This window comes from Phocoena sinus, chromosome 1 (genome assembly GCF_008692025.1).
Source record: "Phocoena sinus isolate mPhoSin1 chromosome 1, mPhoSin1.pri, whole genome shotgun sequence".
Lineage (NCBI taxonomy): Eukaryota > Metazoa > Chordata > Mammalia > Artiodactyla > Phocoenidae > Phocoena > Phocoena sinus.
This window is the reverse complement of record NC_045763.1, coordinates 61,397,387-61,425,272: the sequence shown is the minus strand read 5'-3', so window position 1 is coordinate 61,425,272 and position 27,886 is coordinate 61,397,387. Positions and strand designations below refer to the sequence as shown.

The 27,886-nt window shown below is 37.3% G+C and overlaps 1 pseudogene; it reads left to right on the top strand.

The window, feature by feature from the left end:
• The first annotated feature begins 15,734 nt into the window (after nt 1-15,734).
• Nucleotides 15,735-25,412, top strand: LOC116758142 (annotated as a pseudogene).
• Nucleotides 25,413-27,886: the final 2,474 nt, after the last annotated feature.

Here is a 27,886-nt window from a genome sequence, read left to right as displayed (position 1 = left end):
CCAAGGGGGGAAAGAGGGATGGGAAGAATCGGGAGGTTGGGATTGACATACATACATTCATATATATAAAATAGATTACTAATGAGAACCTACTGTATAGCACAGGGAACTCTACTCAATGCTCTGTGGTAACCCAAATGAGAAGGAAATATAAGAGCGGATATATGTATATGTATAACTGATTCACTTTGCTGTACAGCAGAAACTAACACAACATTGTAAAGCTACTAGACTCCAATAAAAAAAATAAAATATTTTCAGTAAAAGAATAAGAAGAAAACTTTCAAAATATCTTTATCAGTATTCTCATTTTAGAGCTAAGGTAACTAAGACCCATGGAATTTAAGTAGACTCCTCAATTAGTAGCAGAAGTCAAGTGAGAACCCAAGTCTCTAGTCTGACAGTCAAAGGTTCTTTCAATATATTAAAATACTTTGCAAACTTTCCTTTATTGTTATATTTTTTATAAGCAAATCCATAAATGTATATGTGATAGGGCTGCTTCTAAAATGGTCCCCAGTGATCTCCTGGCTCCTGAGAATGACTCCCTTGTGTAATCCTCTCCTCATGTGTGTGGGCTGGAACCCAGTGACTTCCTTCTAGTGAATACAATGCAGTTAAAAGTGATGGGATGTTACTTCCAAGATTAGATTATGAAAGACTGTGCCTTCTGGCTCTGACACGCACTCTCTTGCTGGTGCTCTTTTGTTTTCTTTGCTGGCTCACTCTGATGAACCAGGCTGCCATGTGGAAAGGCCCATGTGCCAAGGAACTGAAGACAGCCTCAGTCCAACCTATGAAGAACTTAATCCTACCAATAACCACTGCGTAAGCTTGGACACAGATCATTCCCCAGTTAAGTTTCAGATAAGACTGCACTCTCAGCTGACATCTTTACTGTAATCATGTGAGAGTCCCTATGCTAACCTGTGCCCAGATTGCTGATTCACAGACTCTGTGAAATAATAAACTTTGTTGTTTTAAGCTATCAAGTTTGGGGGTAAGTTGTTGCAAACAGTAGAAAACTAATACCAATTTTGTACCTGTAAATGTAAGGTTACCATACAAATACGTAGAAATGTAGTAGTTGCTTTGGAACTGGGCTGAAAGGATTTTGAGGAGGATTACTGAGAAAGTCTAAGTTGCCTTGAATAGGCTGTTAATACAAATCTGTATTTTGAGAATGTTGCCAGTTAAGAGAGCTCAAAATGAAGTGCAAAAACTGGAAGGAGAAAAAAAAAAAAACTAGAAGGAGAATCCCTATTATGGAGAATCAGAAAACTTAGTGACATTGTCACCTGCAATTATGTGAAAAAGAGAATGTATACCACCAGCCACCATGCTATGAGGAACCCCAAGCAGCCACACAAGAGGATATTTAGAAGTGTTGTCTGACAGCCCCAATTGAAGTCCCAGCAAGAACTACTTTATTCCAGGCATGAAAGTGAATGAGAAAGGCTTCTTATGATTCCAGACCCGTTTTCAAGTTACTCCTAAACAGAGTCTTCCCATAGATCTCTGACATAATGGAGCAGAGATAATTCATTCCTATCGTGTCCTCTCCAAATTCTTGATTCATGGAATTTGTGAGTATAATAATATGTTTGTCATTTTATTCCACTAAGTTGGTGGTGGCAAGTTATGCAGCAATAGTAACTGGAACAGAGCACATCAACAAAAGTTGCAATGGGATCAGAAGGTAATACTCAAGGACCAAGGAGAACAAGACATGTCGGTGAAGGTCAGCCAGGAAATAGGACAGCATATGGACCAGACGCTTCACCCCTGGTGCTGTGATGTCATTTGCATAAGCTATAACCAGATGACATCCCTAGGAAATAAAAGGAAAAGTTCTTGAAAGGTGAAAACAGTCTTGATATAAATGTGAATTTTGAACTGAGTATAAATCTTTAAATTAACTAAATATTTATTTAAAATACTCTATGTTCTAGACTGGAAGTGACTGAGTTACCTGCAAGTGGCAAGATTGGGAATTTCCCACTGTTTGTAAAAATGGGGATTCCAGAGCAAAACTGCTTTCAGTTTTAAAAAAGTAAAATTACATTTATGAATTCTTGAGTTGTGCCTGTAAATTTTAAACACCTCACACTTACAATTATTTATTTGTTTTAGTATCTGTATTCTTTATTGACAGTAAGCTTTCAGAGAACTGGGATCATGATTGTACTGCCCACTGTTATATTCCTAGCTCCTAGCACATGATTTGTCACATAATAGAAGCTCAATAAATATTTGTTGAATGAATGAATAAACAGAAATACATGCTAAGGATCACCATGGTAAAATGCTATCATTGACCAATAAGTAATTTTAGCAAGCATAAATCTTCTGTTCACAATCATAAGCACTTTATTTTCTCCAAATTAATCTCAGTTCTGAACTCCCTAGCTATTGGACTTCAAGAATATTATCCCTGGTCATAACCAGGGCTCTCCTTCTCTTCCAGTGTCACACTAGTATTCAGGAGGCTTATTTTGTGCCCTGAAAGCAGGAGCAGGGCCTCTAGTCCTTAACTATAGGACTGCCTTCTTCACTGCCTTCTTCAGAGTCCAAGCTCTTGAAATCTAACAGCTCTTTGTTGCTTCTGTACCTCATTGTAGGCATGAGAATCTTAAGTAAAGCTGGATTGTGATTCCATTTCCCTGGATGCATTGCGCAAACATTCCTGTCTGGATGCTGTTATTGTGATGAAACTAAATAAACTACTGGTCCTTTGCCAAGGATCCTCAAGGGTCTCCTCAGAGGCATGAGTTATAGAGGATGAAATGTAAGTAGCGGAAAGCATTCATGCTGGTACCTTGGAGGGATTTACAATGAGGGTCCAGACTACTTTTCCAAGATGCCTCAGTACTAATTACCACAATACTTCTCAGTTGAGGACAAAATATCCAGCACTTTTGCAATAAAGACAAAATTATCCTAATGACTACATAAATCCTCCCACAGCAGCCACATTACATCTTAGGTCAATTTTCTAGAGATAATAAGTACACTCTGCAAAAACACTGTACTGTCTCCACACAGCAAAGATCACTCATCCTTTATAAGCTGCCCTGGTATGCAAAGGGATACACCACCAAGCATGTGTGCCACAGTGGCTAGGATGGCTTGTCTGAGGTCCTCATTTTTAGTGCTGCTGCATCAAGTACGGTCTACAATTTAGCAGGTGTCAGGGAACACAGACTTCAAGTCCTGATGATTAGGAAGAAAGCTATCAGGTATATCAGTTAGCTGAGTTCACTCCAGATGCCATACACTGAGACCTAATTTAATTAGTTGAAAAATATAATCTTTATCACTCTAATGGTAAGCAGTTTAAATGGAATGGCTATCACTTTTATTATGAAAAATATTATAAATGTAAAACAATATTACCAGCTTCCATAAATATTTCATATAGATTCTCCTTTGTGGTTGTTGTTTAACTATAGTAAATATAACTAGCACACTTTAATTTGCTCCATCATCACCAGTAACTAAATAGTACAGATACCAGAAACTAATTTTTTTGATAAAAATCAAAGAGGAATCAAAAGAATTTCCTTCCAGAAAGCAGAACTGTCCCCAGGTTTATTATCCTGGATTTATCTGCATAAGAATAAACATCCCTAGGGAAAGAGGAAAATTCAGTTGCTTTTACATATAAAATTGACTACATTGTTTTTCACTGTTATCCATTTATTTGGCTCATGCATTTACTCTAGAAGCTGTCCTTTGAATACATAAAACTGGATTTAAACAAAAAATTCATTTTAGTTTAAGGAAGAGTTAACATATCTTCCCTCTAACATCTTCCTATTCTCAGTAGGTCTCAGTAGGGTGTTTTAAATGTATTTCAAAACACATCACATTCATCCTAGTAAAAATCCTTAAAACTGATTTTTTAAGTTGACTAATAAATAAATGAATAAATGAGGGTGCCCAATAGCCAATATCCATTAGAATGAACAAGTATGGGGCAGTGTTAAGGACCTGGGACCCGAGGGGGAGGTGGAATATCTCATTAAATAAACATTAATTACTACTCAACACTATTACTATTGTCACGTGTGTCAGGGTACTGGGTCTTTGCCTTATCACTTTGTGATAAGGTTAAAATCATAATCTAAGGGGGCAATGGACAACTAAGAGACTTCAAACTTTTGCTTGGTGATCCAAGGGTTTTTGTTATTAAAGCAAATTTCTCTGAATGCTAATGGGAATAAGGAGACACATTCATGATTCTTTTGCATTCCTGTATATCTTGCAAGTAAGGCACTAACAGACCTTAGCTACATACTATCTTTCCAAAAATATCTGCAAACAGCTATACAGATAATGTCTCTCTGAAGCAAAAGGCAGGTATGCTTACTGCCTATTATAAAATGCTCAAATTCCCTAAGCTGAAAGTTCCTCTCCTGTAACATAACCCGCTGCATACACAGGTGGCATCTGTCACTCTTGTCATCATCATGTGGGAACTGGGGCTCCAAAACTGCTGAATGGTACTCTGGCTACTGCTATTTATATTAGTAATAAATTGTCCTTTGACTCCTGAGTCTCATGTCTTCTACCATCATCCGTGAGACTGTGTAGCAGGCTAACTTGTTAGCTGTAAGTAGGGTAAAACCAGACTCTCTGCAGTTCCTGAAAATGAGATGTTCAAGAATAAAAGGAAATATTCTTTGTACATCACCATAAAGTATGGCTAAAAACACAAGTGTGGCGGTATATGGCTTAATACATTAACTCTATTACTAAGACAGCATGAGTATAATGATGCCTTGTCTTAGGGAGGGTGATAAATTAGCAGAAAGGCAGTTAAAGGCAGTTACAGTTTTTGAGTTTCAAAACCTGACGCTTCATTTTCAGGGTGTGAGTTTCTGAGGTCCCAAAATCTGAGCCCTTAAAAACATAAAATGTATGCTTTAAATAACAGATTGGAAAGAATGAAGGAAGTCACATCACATCACCTGCAGGCTAGACGAAGACTCCCTTTTACAGTGGGGATGTGTGGCAAGGGGAGGAAAAAGAGAAGGGACAGGGAAAACAAGAAGGCTGTATGCTGTTTGTTCCCTAAGAAAGCGCCCTTAGAGGCTGGGGATTGGGAGGCAGAGAAACCCTGGAATCCGAGAGGAGTGAGGATCTGTGTCCTTCATTTGCACACAAAACAGAGAGGAACTTGACAGCTGCAGCATAATAGGAGAAATAGTAGATAGAATGCCTCTGGGGCTTGTCTACATGGAGAGATTTCCCCTTCATCATTGGGGTCCAGGAGCAGAGCCAAAGGTGTTTCATACACAAAGTGGGGTACAGAAGCCATGAGATTGAGACAGCAGAATACAGTAGTAACACACATAGACCAATTACTGAAAGAGGAAAAAATAATATACATCTCAGCTGGTGTCATAGCGGATAGATGACAACAACCAAGAATGAGTCCCAGAGCTTCCATAAGTCCTCTGGAACTTACATACAATATGGGGGAAATGTGTAGGAGGACAGGTACCCCTGAAGTGATTGAACTAATATTTAATCTTTACCAGCAGGCAGAATAAGGGTTTGAAATAAAAATTGCTAGGAAAAAAATGAGTGTTTTTTATTTGTGTGTTTGTTTTGTACATTGTTTGTGGCCTAAAATCTGCACTTGCTAGACCTGTATTCCTAAAACAATCCATTTTAAAAACACATTTACTGTGTTCATCATTTTTTAAAAAAAAAGGAAAACTATGTCTTCTTCTATGTTCTTGGCCAGAGTCTCCTGAATTGTCCAGCTCTTGTTATTTGTGGATTCCCAGAAGTGCAGTGAGACTGAAACCATGATGCAGTCCACCTGACATTATTTCTACAGAAAGGGATTTTAAAAATCTTCCTCTAGCTAAACAAGTAGGAGTCCTATAAATAATGGAAACTATTCCCAACCTCAACCTACCCTCCTCTATTACTGCTTTGCAGACACAGAGAACTGGCAATTTCAACTCAATACACATTTCCTCTGTATAAGTAAGAAGGTAAATGAAATTTTATTTACAAGAGTCTCAATTCCACATGTAAAATTTATACCTATAGTATTACTCAGAGCCTGGACAACCTTAAGATCATACATTTTCTGAATCTCTCTGCATTCTTTCAAAATTATACCTTAAGGGGTCCATTTTTATCTCAATATATTTTGAAAACAGGAATGTTAAATGAAATTGGAAAACTAGATAAATTTGCAATCTTCTGTGAAGCTTTTTATCCTAGAAAATTTTAATCAGTTTTTATGACAATAAAACAGCAATTCCAAAGGTTAAATTATTTTCATAGTTTCTACCAAGCCAAGCCATGCTAAAGGGGCTACCTATTTAGCTATGTCCATAAAGGAACTCAAGGTGACAAGAGCAAAGGAGAGAAAAGTTATATGATTTAACAAGGGCACTTGATAGAAAGAAGTCACCAATCCCAGGTAGAGGTTATGTTTGAGAGACAAAAATAGAGAATAAAATTGTACCTCCCCAAAATAAATCTTCCAAAAACCTGCCTTGTATATGAACTTCTTAACCCAGTATCTATGATATTCCTGCATCATATTGATGTTATAACTCTCTATGAAATGTTCCCTAACTTGTGATTCCCCCCCCCACCCTAGCCTTCTTTTCATGCACATATAAGTCTTAAAAACCTCTTAAGGTCTAACCCAAATCTCTCCTTCCCTCCCTCTCTCCCTCTCCCTCTCTCTCTCTCTCTCTCTCTCTCTCTCTCTCTCTCTCTCTCATACACACACACACACATATACACTTAAGTCTTAATTTATATCTCCCCACTGATAAACCCAAAAGACCTCTATAGCTCTCATTGCCAGACCAGTAACACCTTTTTGACCTTCCAATCTGTTACTTATGTCTGACCTATCCAATGGACCTTGATGTTATGTGAGGGTTGGAAATGTGACTAATATAAATTTCTTATTCCCAAAAGAGCCTAGATCTCTGCTGGTACTCAATAAACCATTGGTTGAATTGAAGCAACTCTGAAAAAGCTTCCTTGACTCTGCCAGGAAAGTATCTTGCAATATTCCACAAAGAGGAATCTAGCAGAATGACCCTAGTTTAAGTTGCTGACTATGGGAACTTTATGTAGTAGCTAACTTGAAGAAATATCCATAGATACCAATTACGACTTTCTGTTTAGGGCTTTTGTACTCTGATCTCCATGTTTTTCATTATGAGAGATAATGGAAAACTAAATTTAGCTTTTCCCAAAGCCCTCTGTTTTAGAGATTTATGTTACAAATAAATGAGTAAAGGGGAAATGAACCAGAAACAAATGGATGCTATTTCCCTCAAATCAGACATGATTTTAAAAATTTAAGACAAAGGTGATTGGAGAAAAAAGAAAAAAAGCATCACCCTGAGTATAATACTTTTCAGAAACTTGTACCAGATATCTTGATAGCACAAAATCATTTAGATTCATCCATCCATCCCTGACAAACAATACATAAATGTAGCCTGTAATATCTTCTTTATTAGGCTTCAAGATATGTTCCTCCTTCACTAAATACACATCCCTCCCTTCTAATCTAATCTCACCAACTTTTTTCCCAATTGTACATTTCTTGTACTTAGCATCATGACATCTTGGTAAGCAGTATTACAGAGAAAATAAAAGATTTTTAAAAGCCAGGGATTTTTTTCTTGCTTCATAATTTTATTTCAACACGAGTTCTGCACAAAAAACTATGCATGAAGGTTAAATCAATATACCTAACCTTATCCTGACTCCAGCTTTCAGGTAAGAAAATGTATTTGTTACCTAACATTTTTAAAAAATAACAATTAAAATAAAAACAACTATATTCACTGAAAATTACGTTAAAAATTATTCTCATCTTGGGAAAACACTTTTAGTGCAAACATGTTAATGAAACAAAAAAATGCTAACCCTAAAATGATGGTGATGATTACATAGGATGTCAAAGACCAAGTTTCATATCCAAGTTCCTCTATACACTAGCTGTGTAACCCTACACTAGTTACTTAAATTCTGAGTCTCAGTGTCTTCATCTTTAAAATGCTGCTAGAAGGATTAAATAAGAATAGTATATGTGGGGCTTCCCTGGTGGCACAGTGGTTGGGAGTCCGCCTACCGATGCAGGGGACACAGGTTCATGCCCTGGTCCGGGGGGATCCCACGTGCCGCAGAGCGGCTGGGCCCGTCAGCCATGGCCGCTGGGCCTGCACGTCCGGAGCCTGTGCTCCGCGGCGGGAGAGGCCACAGCAGTGAGAGGCCCACATACCGCAAAAAAAAAAAAAAAAAATAGTATATGTGAAGCTCCTAATACAGAATCATCAATAAATGCCAGTCTCCTTTAGTATCATTTAGAGACTTCTTGCAGTCATATGTAACAATTATCATGGTTTACCCAAGTAGGGGTTTATTTTTATCACATTAACAAGACGACTGGAGGCATAAAGTCCAGGGCTGGTGCAGTGCTTAAGAAAAGCATCCAAGACCCAGACTCCCTTGTGGATCTACCCACTTTAGCAAATGGCTTAATCATTATGGACACAAGATGGCTGCTCTACTTCCAGACAACAGTTTGGATTCATGTTAGCATAACATATCTTTTCCCATCCCTTTGCTTTTAATCTTTCTGTGTCATAATATTTAAAGTGGGTTTCTTGTAGACAGTATGGTTGGATCTATTCTTTTGAATTTATACCCAGAGGTAGGATGGTTGGATCCTATGATAATTCTATTTTTAGTTCTTTAAGGAACCTTCATACTGTTTTCCATACTGGCTGCACCAACTTATATTCACATCAATTGTGTACAAGCATTCCAATTTCTTCAAGTCCTTGCCAGCATTTATCTTTGTTTTTTTGGGTTTTTTTATATAACAGCCCTTCAGGCAGGTGTGAGGAGACATTCCAGTGTGGTTTTGTTTTGCATTTCCCTCATGATTAGTGATGCTGACCATCATTTCATATACCTGTTGGCCAGTTCTATATCTTCTTTGGAAAAATGTCTATTCAATTCCCTTGCCCATTTTTTAATCAGGTTATTTGTGGGGGTTTTGTTTTGGGTTTTTTTTTTTTTTTTGCTATTGAGTTGTAGGAGTTCCTTGTATATTTGGGTATTAACTTATCAGATACTTTCTCCCCTTCCATAGTTTGCCTTTTTACTTTGTTGATTGTTCCCTTTGCTATGAAGAAGCATTTTAGTTTGATGTAGTCTCACTTTATTTTTGCTGTGGTTTTGATGTCATATCCAAGAAATCTTTGCCAAGACCAATGTTCCAAACTTGTCTCATATGTTTTCTTCTAAGAACTTTATAATTTCAGGTCTTACATTTAAATCTTTAATCAATTCTAAGTTGCTTATTGTGTATAGTGTAAGAGAAGGGTCCAACTTTATTCTTTTAGATGTGGATATACAGTTCTCTCAGCACCATTTGTTAACGATACTATCATTGTATATTCTTGACACTCTTGTCGAAGGTCAGTTGACCATAAATGCATGGATTTATTTCTGGGTTCTCTATTCTGTTCCTTTGGTCTATATGTTGTCTTTATGCTAGTACCATAGTATTTTAGTTACTGTAGCTTTGTGATATATTTTGAAATGAGGACTGTGATGTCTCCAGCTTTGATCTTCTTAAGATTGCTTTGGCTATTTGAAGTTATTTGTGATTCCATATGAGTTTTAGGATTTTTTTTTCTATTTCTATAAAAAAATACCATTGGGATTTTGATAGGAATTACACTGAATCTGTAGATCACTTTGGGTAGTACAGACATTTTAACAATATTAAGCCTTTGAATTTGTGAACACAGAATGACTTTCCATTTATTTGTCTTTAATTTTACTCAGCAGTGTTTTGTAGTTTTCAGTGTACAAGTCTTTCACCTCCTTGGTTAAGTTAATTTCTAAGTATTTTATTCTTTTTGATGTTATTATAAATGGATTGTTTCCTACTTTTCTTTTTGGATAGTTTGTTGCTGGTGTATAGAAATGAAACTTCTTTTTAATTGAAGTATATAGTTGATTTACAATATTGTGTTAGTTTCAGGTGTACAGCAAAGTGATTCAGTTATACATATATATGTATATATCTATATTCTTTTTTAAAATTTTCCATTATATAGTTCATCGCAAGATATTGAATATAGTTCCCTGTGCTATACAGTAAATCCTTGTTGTTTATCTATTTTAGAAACAAAACATTTTGTTACGTTGATTTTTTACCCCGCACCTTTACTGAATTCATTTATTTGTTAGCATCTTTTATTGTGGAGTCTTCAGGGTTTTCTATATATAAGATCATGTTATCTGCAAACAAAGATAATTTTACTTCTTCCCTTCTGATTTGGGTGCTTTTCATATCTTTTTCTGCCTAATAGCTCTGGCTAGTACTTCCAGTACTATACTGAATAGAAGTGGTGAGAGTGGACATCCTTGTCTCTTTCTGATTTTAGAGGAAAAGCTTTCAGTTCTGCACTGTTGCATATGATGTGGGCTTTCCATATATGAGCTTTACTAAATTGAAGTAAAATCCTTCCATGACAAGATTTTTGAGAGTTTTTATAATGAAAGGGTGTTGAATTATGTCAAATGATTTTTCTGCATCTATTGAGATGAGCATGAGATATTTATCCTTCATTCTGTTAATATGGTGTATGAAATTAATTCATTTTCCTATTTATTTATTTATTTGGCTGCACTGGGTCTTAGTTGTGGCATGCAGGATCTTCGTTGCTACATTTGGGATCTTTTTTTTTTTTTTTTGATTTTGGTCTTATTTACTTATGATTAATTCACATGCACTAGTTTTCATTTTATTTATTTATTTTTTTAACATCTTTAATGGAGTATAATTGCTTTACAATGGTGTGTTAGTTTCTGCTTATGTGGGATCTTTGTTGTGGCATGCAGGTTCTTTAGTTGTGGCATGCAAACTCTTGGCATGCAGAATCTTTTGTTGTGGCATGCAAACTCTTAATTGAAGCATGTGAGATTTAGTTCCCTGACCAGGGATCAAACCCAGGCCCCCTGCATTGGAAGTATGGAGTCTTATTCACTGGCCCACCAGGGAAGTCTCTCATTTTCCTTTGTTGAACCATTCTTTTATCCCAGGAATAAATCCCACTTGAGCATGGCATATGATCCTTTTAATGTGTTGCTGAATTCATTTTTCTATTGTTTTGTTGAGAATTTTTCCATCTATGTTCATCAGGGATATTGGCCCATAGTTTCCTTTTCTTGTGGTGTCCTTATCTGGCTTGGTATCAGGATAATGATAGCCTCATAAAATGAGTTTGGAAGTGTATTCTTTTCTTCCATTTTTTTGGAAGAGTAAGAAGAAGTGGTGTTTATTCTTTAAATGTTTAGTGTAATTCAACAGTTAAGACATCTGGCCCTGGACTTTTCTCTGTAGGATGTTTTTGATTACTGATTTCTATAAACCTCCTTATTTGTTATAACTCTGTTCAGGTTTTCTATCTCTTCACAATTCAGTCTTGGTAGGTCGTCTACCTAGGTTGACAACTTCTAGGTTGGTTGTCTGCTTCTAGGAATTTACTCATTTCTTCTAGGTTATTCAATTTGTTGGTATATAATTGTGCATAATAGCCTCTTATGATCCTTTTTATATCTGTGATGTCAATCGTAATGTCTCCTCTTTCTTTTCTGACTTTACTTATTTGAATCTTCTTTTTTTCTTAATTAGTGTGGCTAAGGGTTTGCCAATTTTGTTTATCTTTTCCAAAAATCAACTCCTAGTTTCATCAATTTTCTATTTTTCCATTCTTTACTTCATTTATTTCTAATCTCTATTCTTTCCTTCCTTCTGATAACTTTAGGCTTAGTTTATTATTTTTCTACTTCTTTGAAGTGTAAGGTTGTATTGTTTATTTGAGATATTTCTCCACATTAATGTGAGAATTTATCACTATAAACCTCCCTCAGTACTGCTTTTGCTGCATCCCATAAGTTTTGGTATATTTTGTTTTCATTTTCATTTGCCTTAAGCTATTTTCCAATATCTAATTTCCTTTTTGATTTCTTCTTTGATCTAATGGATATTCAAGAGTATATTATTTAATTTCCCCCTATTTGTGAATTTTCCAATTTTCATTCTTAGTTGATTTTTATTTTCATTCCATTGTAGTCAGAAAAGATACTTGGTAAAATTTCAATCTTCTTGAATTTGTTAAGACTTGTTTTGTGACCCAACATGTGATCTATCCTGGAATAAGTTCTGTGTGTGCTGGAAAAGAATGTGTATTCTGCTGTTGGTTGGAATGTTCTATATATGTCTGTTAGGTTTACTTGTTCTATAGTGTTGTTCAAGCCTACTGTTTCCTTATTGATTTTCTGTCTGGATGTTTTACCCACTATTGAAAGTAGAATATTGGCATCTCCTACATTGTGCTGCTGTCTTTTCTCCCTTCAGATCTGTCAATGTTTGTTTTATATATTTAGGTGATCTGATGTTGGGTCCATATAAGTTTATAATTGTCATATCTTCCTGATGAATTGACCCTTCTATCAGTCTATAATAACTTTTTTTGTGATAGCTTTTTACTTAAAGTCTATTTTCTCTAATATAATTATAGCCACCTCTGCTTTATTTTGGTTACCATTTGCATGGTATATCTTTGTCCATCTTTTTACTTTCAGCCTATATGTGTCCTTAAATCTAAAGTGAGTCTCTTATAGACAGCATATAATTGGATTGTGGGTTTTTTAATCCATTTTTTAATCCACTCTATAACTTTTGAATGAGGAGCATTTGCATCCCCCCCCCCCCCCCAAAAAGTATGTATGTTGAAATCCTAACCTCTAAAGGTATCAGTAACTGGGGATTAGGGGAGGTGATCAGGCCATGAGGGTGGAACCCTCATGAATAGAATTAGTCCTCTTATAAAAGAGATTCCACAGAGCTCCCTAGCCTCTTGCATTATGTCATGACACAGTGAGAAGTCTGCACTCCAGACGAAAGCTCTCATCCAAACATGCACCATGATCTTGGACTTCCAGCATGTAAAACTGTAAAAAACAAATTTCTATTGTAAGCTACCCAGTCTGTGCTATTTTGTTATAGCAGCCCAGAAAGTCTAAGACAGCTTCTTTACAATGATTCTTTTGAATTCTGGCCAGGTAATTCATATATTTCCATTTCTTTAGGGTTAGTAACTGGAAATTTATTTTATTCCTTTGGTTGTGTCATGTTTTCCTGATTCTTCATGTTCTGTAGTTTTGTGTTAAGGTCTATGCATTTAAAGAAAGAGCCACTTCTTCCAGACGTTATGGATTGGCTTTGACTGCAAAGATCTGCAACCTGGCTAGATTCTGGAGCTTTGTACCTACGTGCCCCAACCTCTCTCTCAGGATCCTGTAGTCTCTTACTCCCTTTGGTGTCCAGTTGTACTGGGTTCTTTGGCATTCGATGTGAGGTGGGATGGACTGGTCTCTCAGGGAGTGCACTGAAAACTGATGATGTTGGAGACATGTTCCACTCCTCTCCCTCCTTATTAGGCGAGAGGTGTCAGTGCTGTTTTCTCAATCTTGTAGATCTGTGCTGGCTTCAGGGACCCTCCTTCCTCTTTTCCTTTGCTCTTATCTGTTCAAGGCTTCCAAACAATGCTGATTCCTTCAGCACTTGGTGTGAGGCAGGACGGAAACCAGCCCTGTGGGATGCCCAGTGAAAGACAGGGAGGCCAGGCATGTGCTCCATCCCCCCAACCCGCCACACACAACTGTAGAAGTCACAGGCTCAGCTGATCTCCCTTGGCACTGAATTGTGCCAGTCTGGGGGAGGAGTTGAAGCAGATCAAGTTAAATCCCTCTTTTTACCCATTTCAATGCAGCTGTGTTCAGTTCTGTGTCTGGTGTGCTGCAACTTAATTGGATTCTGGATTTCTCATAAACATAAGATGGGACTGCCTATTCCACCATTTTTCTGACATAGCTCGGAATACTCAGGTGAAATTCATTTTAATGATACATTTATTCTTAACCCAATATATCCAAAATCTTATTTCAACTCATAATGCATACATATAAGGTGAATGCATACATCCTAAACCTGAGTACAGAAGCATAACTAAATAGAGGAATATTCTTCTCAATAACTAGAAGTATGAAAGTAGATCACCCAAGTCTGGTATGGTAACTCCATAAAAGCATAAAGAACTCAGGTTCCATCTAACGTTCTTCTACCCACCTTGAGCATTTGGCTTTTGTCCTTATGGTCACAAAATGACTTCTATCTTCAGGAACTGCATATGCATTTTAGGCAGGAAAAAAGTTTAGGGTAAAGTACACAAAAAAAGGAGTATGCCAACTGAGGCTGTAATCAATATTAACAAAAAAACTGGCTTTCTCATTAGCTCCATCCAGTAGAATTCCACATACATCTCACTGTCTGGGTCATATAGCTACTCCAAGTTGCAAAGGAGTCTAGAAGATGAGTGTTTTTCATGGTTTCACTGATGCCTCAAAAGAATAAGGCTTCAGGACTTCCCTGGGGGTGCAGTGGTTAAGAATCCGCCTGCCAATGCAGCGGACACAGGTTCAATCCCTGGTCTCGGAAGAGCCCACATGCCGCGGAGCACCTAAGCCCATGTGCCACAACTACTGAGGCTGTGCTCTAGAGCCCACGAGCTGCAACTACTGAGCTTGTGTGCTGAAACTACTGAAGCCCACGTGCCTAGAGCCCGTGCTCTGTAACAAGAGAAGCCACCGCGATGAGAAGCCTGCCCACTGCAATGAAGAGTAGCCCCTGGGGCCACCACTAGAAAAAGCCCATGTGCAGCAACGAAGACCCAACACAGCCAAAAAAGAAAAAAGAATCCATAAAAAAAAAAAAAAAGAAGAAGACTTCTGTTAGTAAAGGAGCAGGGAGGGAGGGATATTGATTAGGTAACTAATTTATAACTGAATGCTATGTAACACAGGTAAAATTTCTTTCATTGAATTTAATTATATATAAACATTTTACAAATAAAGTAACAATAGAAGGACCTACTTTTACACATAGTTCTTCACAAATGAATTTACTCAGTGATTCAATTAAATTTATGACTTATACAGTTAAACTTCAAAGAAATGTCGGTGATCCTAAAGGAATTAGACTGAATCAAAGAGAATTTTGGTAACTCTAGTCCTTGTTCCTTTTTGTTAATTCTTCAGTGTCTGTAACTATTTACCAGATAAACAGTATCTTGTTCTAAGTCCAAAGTCATAAACCCTGTCACTTGAGAGATAACATAAATTAGTAAAAAAAAAATGGGTAAAAATATTTTGATTACATATTAAGGATTACTGAATATTCTTCAAATCTAGAGAGAAATATGCTTTTTTCCATTTTTCTTGAAGTACACTAACCTTTGGATATATTTTTCATTTTCCCACTTTTAAGACATGGTATAGAGAAATAGTTCTCTACTGTGAGAAAACTAACAGTGCAAGCACAATTGATACATTGATAATGCCGACGCTATTGGCATTGGCAACTAGAATGGAAAGCACACTGTGAGTGCGTGTGTCTGTGGTATATAGGAGAGAACCACCCTATGTAAAAGGGCTCCTACTACCCATTTATTACCACGCAGAAGCTCAGATCCAGTGTTGCCAGATTATGTTTAGGATCCAGATATTTTATATGAAATTTCCTGAGTTTTAACTGTTGGCTCAAAAAAAAACCTTAAGAACAATGTACGAAATAGACATATCAGATTTGGATTATGACCTATGAATTGGATGCTTCTGCTCTAGAGAAAAACCCAGAAATTTTGCAAAATGCCAGGTCACTGAAAAGCAGTTCAAGAACATCAGATTTTGGACCTGGTACAGAGAGAAAATAAAACCAGTAGGCCAGATTTGAGGGAGAAGGAAAATAGAGATCACGCATGATATGCCTTGAGTCATAAAGGTATAATAGGTGCTTTAATTATATTTTGCAAAGACTCTTTGTATAGACTTCGGACCCATTTTAAATACTTTTCAAATAATGATAGTAACCAATGCACTTCAATAAAAACAGGACTGGATAGAGTGGCTGTTACCAGTAAATGCTAATAAGGGTCAATAACTGTTTGGCAGACAAGGTACTAGGTCTTAACTTTTGATCTACAAAAGTCTCCAAGGCTATATATTAAATAGGAGCAAAAATCTTTGGAGGGATAAAAAAAGAAAACTACAAGTTGGATAAATAAAATTTTAAACCAAATAGCAGGATGGTTTAAAAGATAGTCTTTGGAATTAAGCAGATCTGGTTTAAAAGGCCAGGACTTGGCCACTTAGTTCCGTGAAATTTAATAAGATTTAAATTTTTTTTTTAATTTACTTCTTTAAAGCAATCAATTTTCTCATCTGCAAAATCTCGCTAATGATAGTTCCTATTGTAAGGATTACTGTAATGCTTAGACTATATATGTAAAGGCACTTAGCAAAGTACCTGGCACATATTAAAATCTTCAATTACCTGATATATAGATTCTCTGAGGTTATGCATATATTTTTATGTATATTTAAATATACAGTATGTCAAGAAAGCCACTACGTGCAAAGCAATTCCACCAGTTTTACCAGTGTCAAATTATTCCTTGAAGATTTGAAATACTTATACTATACTCATTCTGTAGCACTTAGGTTATACCGCAGGGTATTAGTTTTTTTCCCTGGTTACATCAGCATTTTTTTAACTTAAAAAGAAAAACATGTGCCCTAAAGAAACAGCTTAAGTTTTACTGTGTTTTAAAACCACAATCTCATTTTTGCATGGATTTAGCAAATCAGGGGGTGTTTTTCTTCAAGGAAAAGGTGAGAATTTGAGTGGCTGCATTTGACACATGTGTTGGTCAAATGCCCACTGAAGCTTGGAAATCATCGACCATGTTTCTCTCATGGAGCAATAGGAACAAGACAGAACATGCCTGTGATCACAGGTCTCCCCTTAGGGTTCTTTTGAGCATGGGAGAAGAGTACCACATTTGTCATCACTTTTTGAAATCCCAGAAATTGCCTTTCAGTAGAAGACTCTGTTCCCTATAAAACTATTTTCTACATTTTTCCCAGCATCATGCAGGCCGGGACTACCTCTGTGTTGTACGCAATTATTGTATTCTATCTTATACAGTAAGTGCTCACCAAGTGTTTGTTGCGTGAATGAAGCAGAGTCCCATCTTTTTATGTTGATAGTTCCCCTGGTAGACAAAATTTGAAATGTTCAAAACAGCACTTAAAGTTTGCTCCATTCGTTTGAACAATTAATTACTCATATTAGTTTTGAGTGAAATAAGCAAGTCATTTCTTATGGGGTTTTTTCCCCACAACAATGAGCATATAATAGATGTTCAATAAATATCTATTAAACTAAGCTTAACTTCTAATCTTTTCCATTTCCTTTTACAACAACCTAGCAAAGCCAAAGGATACACAGGTTGTTCCTGAAAATAAAATGGCAATGTAATGAATTCATAAGACTGGAAATCCACAAACCATGACAGGAGAGCTAATTTTAATAAAAGAGGCAGCATATGTGTTTTGAGTTGAGAAAGAATAAAACATTCTTATTCTAAATTAACACTAATTTTTCCTTAACTATGAGGCATGTTGAAGAGAGAAGATAATGAGCCTATCTGGTTTAAAGTCCAAAATGATTGCATTAAATAAGGGCATCAGGATATTCTGTGACTGCAAAACTCATCAGGTTACCTATTACAGCATTCAGTGGTGACCTAGTTTGAGCAATTTGAACAAGGGAATTAAGGTTTCGTAGAGGAGAAATGACAGCAATTCCAGTTACATAAATGTAACTAATTCAATAAAATACCATTTTCCCCCTAGAATTTATTAGCAATCAACTAGATTAAATAAGTCTATATACAGACAGTTCCCATTAGTAACCTCTCTAATAATAAAACAGGTAGCATCATTCTGGATAATGTAAAAGGCTTGACTCTAAAAAGAACAGATGTGACTACAAAATTAAAGTACAACAAAACAAAACCTGAACCCTGAAATTTTAGGAAAAACATTTTGTTAATTTATTAAGTACATCTCACCAATTCTTGTATATATGGCTGAAACATTCCATATATGCTTCAACTCACACTGAGTAGGAATTTAGCTTTTGCCACATATATTTTCTACTTCACTTCTCTGTGAGGAATGTATAACTATATTTGCCTTAAATATGTAAATTTAAATTTGTATTTAAATTGTCTTAAATATTTTGCTTTGAATTTGTAGTGGGACTAACACACTTGAGAAAATGCATTAGGAAATTTATTCACTTCCTAAACCATGTGAATTCCAAAGGGAAAGTATTTTCTTATTTCTCAGAAGGTAAAGTAACATTAGAAACTAAAGAAAGGGGGCTTCCCTGGTGGCACAGTGGTTAAGAATCTGCCTGACAAATGCAGGTAACACGGGTTCAAGCCCTGGTCCGGGAAGATCCCACATGCCATGGAGCAACTAAGCCCGTGCGCCACAACTGCTGAGCCTGAGCTCTAGAGCCCACGAGCCACAACTACTGAGCCCGCTTGCCACAACTACTGAAGCCCGCGCACCTAGAGCCCGTGCTCCGCAACAAGAGAAGCCACCGCAATCAGAAGCCCTCACTCCACAGTGAAGAGTAGTCCCCGCTCTTCACAACTAGAGAAAGCCTGCACGTAGCAATGAAGACCCAAAGCATCACAAATAAATAAATTTATTTTTTAAAAAAAGGAAGGAAGACGTCTGTGTGATTAGATAACATGATAACAGAGACCAAAAGTTCACTGCAAAATTCTGAAATCCTCCTCTCTCTCTTCCTTGTCTCTATGCACATCTCTCCTTTCCCTATCTCTATGACAGAGCAACCACGAGACAATATTTCACGTATACCAAATGTTATAAATACTGCCTAAATCCTAATAAACAGCTTTTGCTTCTGTTGATCTATGTTTCTGTTTCCTAGTTCATTCATTTCTCTTTTTTTGCTTCCTTTCATCAATTTTTTTCAAATTTTTGTGCTGATACTTCAATAATTTGAACTATTTTCAAACAGCTATAAAAGAAACTCCATGTACTTTTTTTTTTAGCAACTTCAATGAGCAGAAATTTCAATGACACTCAATTCTAAAAATGTATTGTAATTTTCATTGTGATTTCCCCTTTGTCTCATGTAGTAGTCCTTTTTTAGTTTACAAATCTATGGAGCCTTCCTAAATAATTGTCTATTCTTCACAGATGTAGAGAACAAACATATGAACACGAAGGCGGGGAAGTGGTGGGGGTGTGGGTGGTGTGGGATGAATTGGGAGATTGGGATTTAATATATATACTAATATGTATAAAAAAGATAACTAAATAAGAACCTGCTGTATAAAAAATTAAATAAAATTCAAAATAATAATAATTGTTTATTCTTGACTTCTAATTTAATGTACTGTGTTCAGAGGACTTGCTCTGACCTTCACTGAGACTTCTTTTGAGAACTACTACCTGTACCTAATGCCACTGTTTATAACTGTTTTATGTACCCTTAAAAAGAATGTATATTTTCTACTTTAGGGTACAGATCAAGCTATTATTTTTGTTCAAGATCATTACATTTTTATCTACTTGATCAATTTCTGATAATGGTTTGCTAAAAATCTCCCAGTATCTTTGTGAATTTATCAAATTTACCTTATAATTGTGTCAGTTTTATATTTTGAGACAATGCTGGGTACACAGAAGTTCATAATTTTTATATCTTCTTAGTTAATTCTTCCTTTATTATTATGTAACAATCTTTATCTCTGCTTATGCTTTTTGCCTTAGTTTCTACTTTGTATAATTTTGTTTTGCCAACTATTTTAAATTATAATTTTCCTGATATATATTTTAATTATCTCTTTATTTTCTATCTTTCTATGTGGTTTTGTTTCAGATTTGGCTCTTGGATACATCATATATTAATAAATGGATTTTGTAATGTTTATCCAATCTAATTATGTCCTCAGTAGTGAAGATTAATCAATACACACTTATTGAATCTTCATGTGTACTATCACCCTGGTCATATTTCTAACATTTTCTTTTTTGTTTTCATTTTTTCTCTTTTGCTGCATTCTGTTGGATTGTTTTACATATAACAACAATAATGATGATGATGATGATGATAAATAAAATTTAGCATTTAGTGTAGGGTATATATTATAAGGGCTTTACACGTACAAATTCATTAAACCTTCACAACAACTCTATAAGAGAAAGACTATTAAGATCCCCATCTTGCATTTGAGGAACTTGAGGCACTGAGAGGCTAAGTAACTTGCTCTAGGTCACACAGCCAGTAAGAGATGGAGCTAGATCTGAACTTAACAAGTCAAGTTCCAAAAATTACACTCTTAACCACCACACTGTCCTCTTCTTAAGGTACCTTTTACAATGATTTTTAAATGACTCTGGTTTCAGAAAAGGATTTAAACTTACATCTGTAAGAATTTCCAAACTACGAACATTTTAAAGAGTCTGACATCAACAATGGAAAATAAGCACAAACTTTCTGAAGAACTACTATAATCTTACTCTTCTATTCATTGCCTAAAATTGAGAAAGAGTGGAGGAGAATCACCACACGGCCTCATGATTCTTTTAAGTTGCATTTTCGAAGTCCAAACCATTTACAAATTAAATTCATTCTAAGAAAATCTATTTTGACTTGTAGAATATAGAGCAAATGATGATCCAGGGTTCTTTAGCCTAGGTTTTAAGAAAGTTTGGCAGCTTCTGCTTTATGCTCTTTGGACCCTAAGCTGGTATGTAAGAAGTTAAGTAACTAGAGAGAGAGGACCTGTGGAGTGGCCCTGAAGGATGCAATGCAATGTGGAACACAGGCCACATGAAGAAGCACAAGTGCCAGAGATGTGAGTGAAGAAGCCCTTCTCAATCTTCCAGTCCCCAGCCAGTCTAGGCATCGCAGCTGAGGGACTTCATGGAGCTGAAACAAACCATCCCCATTCTGCCCTCTCCAACATGAGAAATATTTAAATGTTGCTGTTTTGAAGCTACTCCACCTCTTTCACTTCCACATCAAAGTCTCACACTGGTACATATAATTGCTGAAGCTTATGTCACATGCCTGTGGTAGCTGTAAGGATGTCCACAGATCTCCATCCTGACTCCTCCATTAGGGGGCTGGGAAATAACATGAAAGTTTCTCTCGTATATGAAAAGATAATGGCACCCATGAATAAGACAGATGGATACTACACATACCTAACAGTCATGATGTGGAAATGTGACCAACTAACCCTGGATCGTGGAGAGCAGGGACTTTAACTGCTGAATTAAGAAAGAACTGAAAAGAATCTAGCAGATGCATAGCAGTCACAATGTGTTAAATAAACGACAGAATTATGAAATGCTGATCACATTTTGCATATCTCTCATTTCAACAGATATTAATATCTGTTTCATGGTCGGAAAAGAGTTTCGTATATATTTTTTCTTTTTGATGACTATCATAATGTGGGGATGGGGGAAGCAGAAGTAGTAACAGCTTCTGAGGACTAGTAACGAAATTGTTTAAGTGAAAATGGACATAGAATAGTTAAGATAGCCTAATTAAACACTCACAGACATAAAGAACAGACTTGTGGCTGCCAAGGGGAAGGGGGTTTGGGGAGGAATAGACTGGGAGTTTGGGATTAGCAGATGCAAACTATTATATAGAGAATGGATAAACAACAAGGTCCTACTGTATAGCACAGGGAACTATATTCAATATCCTGTAACAAACCACAATGGAAAAGAATATGAAAAAGAACATATACATATATATACACATATATGTCACTTTGTTGTACACCAGAAAGTAACACAACATTGTAAATCAACTATACTTCGATAAAATATAAATTAAAATATATATATAACCTAGTTAAGTTATTGAATTTCAAGGACAAAGAAATAATACTTCAGTCACTCAAGAAGAAAACATATGTGATAGTTAATTTTATATGTCATATTGACTGGGCTACAAGGTACCCAGCCATTTGGTCAAATATTATTCTGGGTGTGGCTGTGAGAGTATTTCTGCATGAGATTAACATTTGAATTGGTAGACTGAGTAAAGCAGACTGTCCTCTCTAATGTCGCTTAGACCTCATCTAATCAACTGAAGACTTGAACAGAACAAAAAAACTGAGTAAAAGGGAAATTTACCTGCCTAACTGATTGAGCTGGGACATCAATCTTTCACCTTCAGACTAGAACTTGCACCAATTGGCTCTCCTGGTTTTCAGGCCTTTGGACTCAGACTGAAACTACACTGCCAGCTCTCTTGGGTTGCCAGTTTGCCAACTGCAGACCTTGGGACCTCTCAGCCTCCATAAGCATGAAATATATATATATATATATATATATATATATATATATATATATCTTATTGGTTGTTTCTCTGGAGATCCCTGGCTAATACAAGTCACCTACAAGGAAAAAAAAATCAAGCTAACCTCAGACAGCTCCGCGATATTCAGTGCTAAAAAATAATAGAGCAAGTTTTTGAAGGAAAGAAACCCAATGTCTACAGAATCTTGACGAAGGTAACCCAAGAAGTTCATACATTGCCAAATTGTACTTCAAACATAAAAGTAATAAATATCTTCACATATGCAAAATCTCAGGAACACATATCTATAAGCCTTTTTTGGACAGAAAAATCTACTTGACAGTGAAATCCAACCAATCAAGAGATGAATCGACATAAAGATTTTCTTAAATAGAGAAGCTGTGGTGAAACAAGTGATAGCAAGACTTGTGGTTAGAGAACAGCACGTAAATGTCATAAACTTGAAAACATGAAAATGACAACTTACCTAAAAAATTAGCAGGAGGAGGAAGGGATGGGAGTAAACATAAAAGTACAAACTATTTTCATTTATCATTATAGCAAAATAATAGATAACATTTAAAAAATACATCATAAAAACATGGCTCCAAAGACTTCACTTTTTTCATAACCTTTTGTTGTTAACCTTAAAAGGATACTTTACAAAGTAATATCTCTTTTCATGGATAAACAGTCACTTAAATTTAGCAATTCTTTCCATTTCACCCATTTCTTTTTCTTCCTTTAAAATTATATGAATTTAATGTCAACTTAAATTTAAAATGTTTAATATAAAAAGCAGTAGAGGGGGCTTCCCTGGTGGCGCAGTGGTTGAGAGTCTGCCTGCCAATGCAAGGGACACGGGTTCAAGCCCTGGTCTGGGAAGATCCCACGTGTCACGGAGCAGCTGGGCCCGTGAGCCACAAATACTGAGCTCTGCGCGTCTGGAGCCTGTGCTCCGCAGCAAGAGAGGCCACGACAGTGAGAGGCCCACGCACCGTGATGAAGAGTGGCCCCCGCTTGCCACAACTAGAGAAAGCCCTCGCACAGAAACGAAGACCCAACACAGCCAAAAATAAATAAATGAATAAATAAATTTAAAAAAAAAAAAAAAAGCAGTAGATATAATCTTATTATTAAAAAATTATTTCTCTCTAATGTCTATATGGAAAGGTACATTGGAAAATACTAGAAAACTTTTTTTATATTTCTGAGAAAAACTAAGAACATTACATTCCACCAAAATGTTTTTCACGGGCTTCCCTGGTGGCGCAGTGGTTGAGAGTCCGCCTGCCGATGCAGGGGACACGGGTTCGTGCCCCGGTCTGGGAAGATCCCACATGCCGCGGAGCGGCTGGGCCCGTGAGCCATGGCCACTGAGCCTGCGCGTCCGGAGCCTGTGCTCCGCAACGTGAGAGGCCACAGCAGTGAGAGGCCCACATACCGCAAAAACAAAAACAAAAAGAAAAACAACAACAACAAAAAAAATGTTTTTCACATTTAAATAGCAACAAACATTCTCAAGCATGAAAGAACCCAGGGAATATAACAAACTTGAGACTTTTCTGGGAAAAAAATGTATACTTTAAATTGTGCCAATAAAATTAAACCAATAAAGAAATGAATGTATAATTCAAATTATTTTTATTTTAATATAATGAGAGCTGAAACCATCTTCATCCACACAGCTTACTGTCTATGTTCACACGACTTTATTATTCCACTGTCCTCATCAATATAACTTTACTATTCCAAGAAACTCTTGCCCAGGAAGATAAAAATAACATTTTTGTTCATTACAAGAATTTTACAAAAGATTCATAAACTCTTCAATAAAAAACAGAAATAACAGTTTACACCCCCAGACTCTGGACCCATCACCTCAAAATCCACAAATTTTAAACTATTAGACTATGATTCTTACCCAATTCTAATCAAGCCACTACACTGGAAGTCCAGGCTTAAACAGGACTCCAAGACTCTCATAAATATCCCAACTTTGTCCTCCTCCCTCTAAGATGCTAAGACACTGTCAATTCAGTGTTTCTCCTTACTGTGGTAAGAATAAATGCGGCTTTGTCTTCTCAGTGAGTTGTTTGGGTGGTATTCTAGGGTAGCCAGCATTCAACAAAAATCATGACTAGAAAAGAAAAAACAACACAGATCAAGGCAAGAAAGTAACGATAAGAAAATCCAAGCATACCTTAGAAACTAAGGATAGGAAGGAGGAGAGATGGGGTGCATAAAAGCTGGAGACGAATAAGACCAAAATTCCTTAACAAAGGTCTGAGGTGGGTTCCACTTCCTTAAAAATAGGGTCTTGAAGAGAGCTGTTGCATTCCTTCCTGGGAGGCCGAGTGAACAAAGCCCAATCTAACACCTTTGCTTCCGTCTTAAGCAGTGCTCGTCAAGTGTGGCTCACGGACTGCCCACCTCAGAATCATCTGGAGTGTGTAACAGCAATGCTTTCCCCCAGACCCTACTAGCATCTCTACAAGGAGGCCTTGGAACTGTCATATTTAGTACGCTCTGCGCATTAATAAACCTCACACCGAATTAGAGAATCCCTGAGCTAAAGGGTACAACTCTCATATCTAAATTACCCTTTCCAGGGGCCCCGGTGGCGGCCGCGGTCTGTGCAGCGGCGGCAGGGAGGGGTGTGGTGCTGAGCGGTGGCGTTGGGACCGAGGTCGGGAGCGGCGGAGACGAAGCTGGGCAGGACAGCGGGAAGGCCAAGGATAAGACAGTGTCTACTCACAGAGAGCTGGGCTACAATTTCCCGTGGGCTGCATCCACAGACATTTTAAGACTCGCACCACGAGCCACAAGGAAGAGCGGGTGCCACTGTGGTAGTGCCCGGGCCGTACTTCAGTAGCTGGCGCCAGCAAGGGACGCTTCCGAGGATCTCGAAGTTACACGGATCACTCCGCGCCGCGTGCAGCGTGCGATCCGCGGAGACGAGAGGTTGGACTCGCTTATCAAGGCTACCATAGCTGGGGATGGTGTGATCCCTCACATCCGCAACTCTCTGATTAAGGGACAGCAGAGAACTGCTTAGATAGTTATTTTAACTGACATTCTTCCTCCGCCGTCATTGTACTGTAACTGGGGCAGAAGAAAAATAATGGGGCTATGTGGAATTTTTAAAACTGTTAAGTGGAAAAGCATAGAAAGTTGCTTCAGACTTGCTAAAAGAAGCATTTGTAGGTTCTTAGACTCGAAGTTTGAAAAAAGTAGCTTTTGGGGGACTTCCCTGGTGGTCCAGTGGTTGAGACTTGGCCTTCAAGGCAGGGGGTGCAGGTTCCATCCCTGTTTGGGGAGCTAAGATCCCACACGCCTTGTGGCCAAAAAAAAAAAAAAAAGACATAAAACAGAAGCAATATTATAACAAATTCAATAAAGATTTTAAAAATGGTCCACATCCAAAAAATCTTTTTTAAAAAAGTACCTTTTCATGTGACAACAATTGTGTGTTCCTTGGCTAGGTTTCTCCCATGTTGCTTTATACAAAAATGGAATTGATAAACCATATTTTTTAAATTACCCTTTCCAACTTTATCTTTTATTAAAAGAGCTTTGTTTAATTAAAACAGCTGAGGGCTTCCCTGGTGGTACAGTGGTTAAGAATCCGCCTGCCAATGCAGGGGACACGGGTTCGAGCCCTGGTCCGTGAAGATCCCACAAGCCGCGGAGCAACTAAGCCCGTCCGCCACAACTACTGAGCCTGTGCTCTAGAGCCCGCGAGCCACAACTACTGAAGCCTGCACGCCTAGAGCCCACGCTCCGCAACAAGGGAAGCCACCGCAATGAGAAGCTCGCATACCTCAACGAAGAGTAGCCCCTACTCGCCGCAACTAGAGAAAGCCCCTGCTTAGCAACAAAGACCCAACGCAGCCAAAAATTAATTAATTAATTAATTAATTTTAAAAAACAGCTGAGAACTTTTGGATAGTATAGGTAGTGGTAAGGTAACCTTCAGCAAATCACATGGCCAAACTCTATCTCCCTTGATCCAGCTCCTTCTCAACTCCATATACTACAACTCTCTTCCCCACCCCAGCTAAGTGTTGACTGATTGATAAAAGCCATGTATGAGTAACTTTACAGCAACCTGACTTCTTTGCCGTTCCTTTCATTTTTCAATTATTTGTTTGAAGTTTGTTTCTGGATAGCAATTTCTGTGAGCACAAGAAAAATTTGTCTTATACCCTGGCATTTTAAAGATAAAATTATTCATGACACTCATTAAAGAACAGTAAGGCAGAATTTATTCAGGAGAGCTATCATGATAGGGCTAGGGACCACAGCAATGGGGTGTTGTAGGGGAGGAGAGAGATTGAACACAACTCTGAATATGACAAGGAAAAAATGAGAATTTATAGCAAAGGAGTGGGGTGAATGGGGGCAAGGGAATCAGTAAATGAAAAATTACTAAAAGGAAATATCAGGGGTAAGGAGGGTTCTGGCTAAACTGATCTAACAGGATTCTTGCTGAAGGCAGACCAGAGGGATCAGACATCACCTGGAGGATGATGGAGTATGAGGGACCCAATCGGGTATGGAGAACGATCAGATGTTGAAGATGGTGTATTCTGGTTAAACTGAATTGGCAGTGTTTTTGCTAAAATGTGATAATACAGAGACCAGCACGGAAGTCCAAAGTCAAGGCCTAGTTGAAAAAGGGCTCAGAAGAGCCTGCTTAGAATTTGGTCAAGGAAAGAATCTTTGCCACCGTATCTCCAGATCCTAGCACAGTGCTTTGTACATGGTAGATGTTTAATAAATACTTGTTAAATTAATTAGTACCATATTGGAAAATGTTGGTCAAATGCAATGATTTCAGTTTTGGTGGAATTAATGGTTAGATATTCTATCTAATAGTAATTGGTCAACAAGTTACATTGTTATTTAACATCATTCTTCATTTGTGATAATAAAATAAAGTTGTCCACATAAAAGATCAGGTCTTAGAAGGAACTAGTACAGTGTTAAAGGTTAAAGTTAAAGTGTTTAGAATCTTACAAGAACTTTTAAAAATCCAACGTAATACACTGGACCTCAGGCAGGTTATTAAACCTTTCTGAGATTCCAGTTATCTGTAAACTGGGGGTTATATTAGCTTCTTCACTTACCTGTGGGCTAGAAGGGTTGACAAACTATGATCCATGGGCCAGATCTGGCCTTACAGTCTATTTTTGTACAGCCTGGGAGCAAAGAATTGTTTTCACAGTTTTAAATAGTTGAAAAGAAGAAGGGCGTGGGGGACTATGTGTGGCACACGAAGTCTAAAATATTTACTATCTGGTCCTTTACAGAAACAATCTGCTAATCCTTGTGTGATGGTTAAATTTATGTGTCAACTTGACTAGGCCAAGGAGCACCCAGATTAAACATTATTTGGGGGTGAGTCTGTGGGCGTGTTTCCAGATGAGACTAGCATTTTGAATCAGTGGACTCAGTAAGATAGATTGCCCTCCCCAACGTGAATGGGACTCATCCAATCTTTCACAGCCTTCCAAAAGAACAATATAG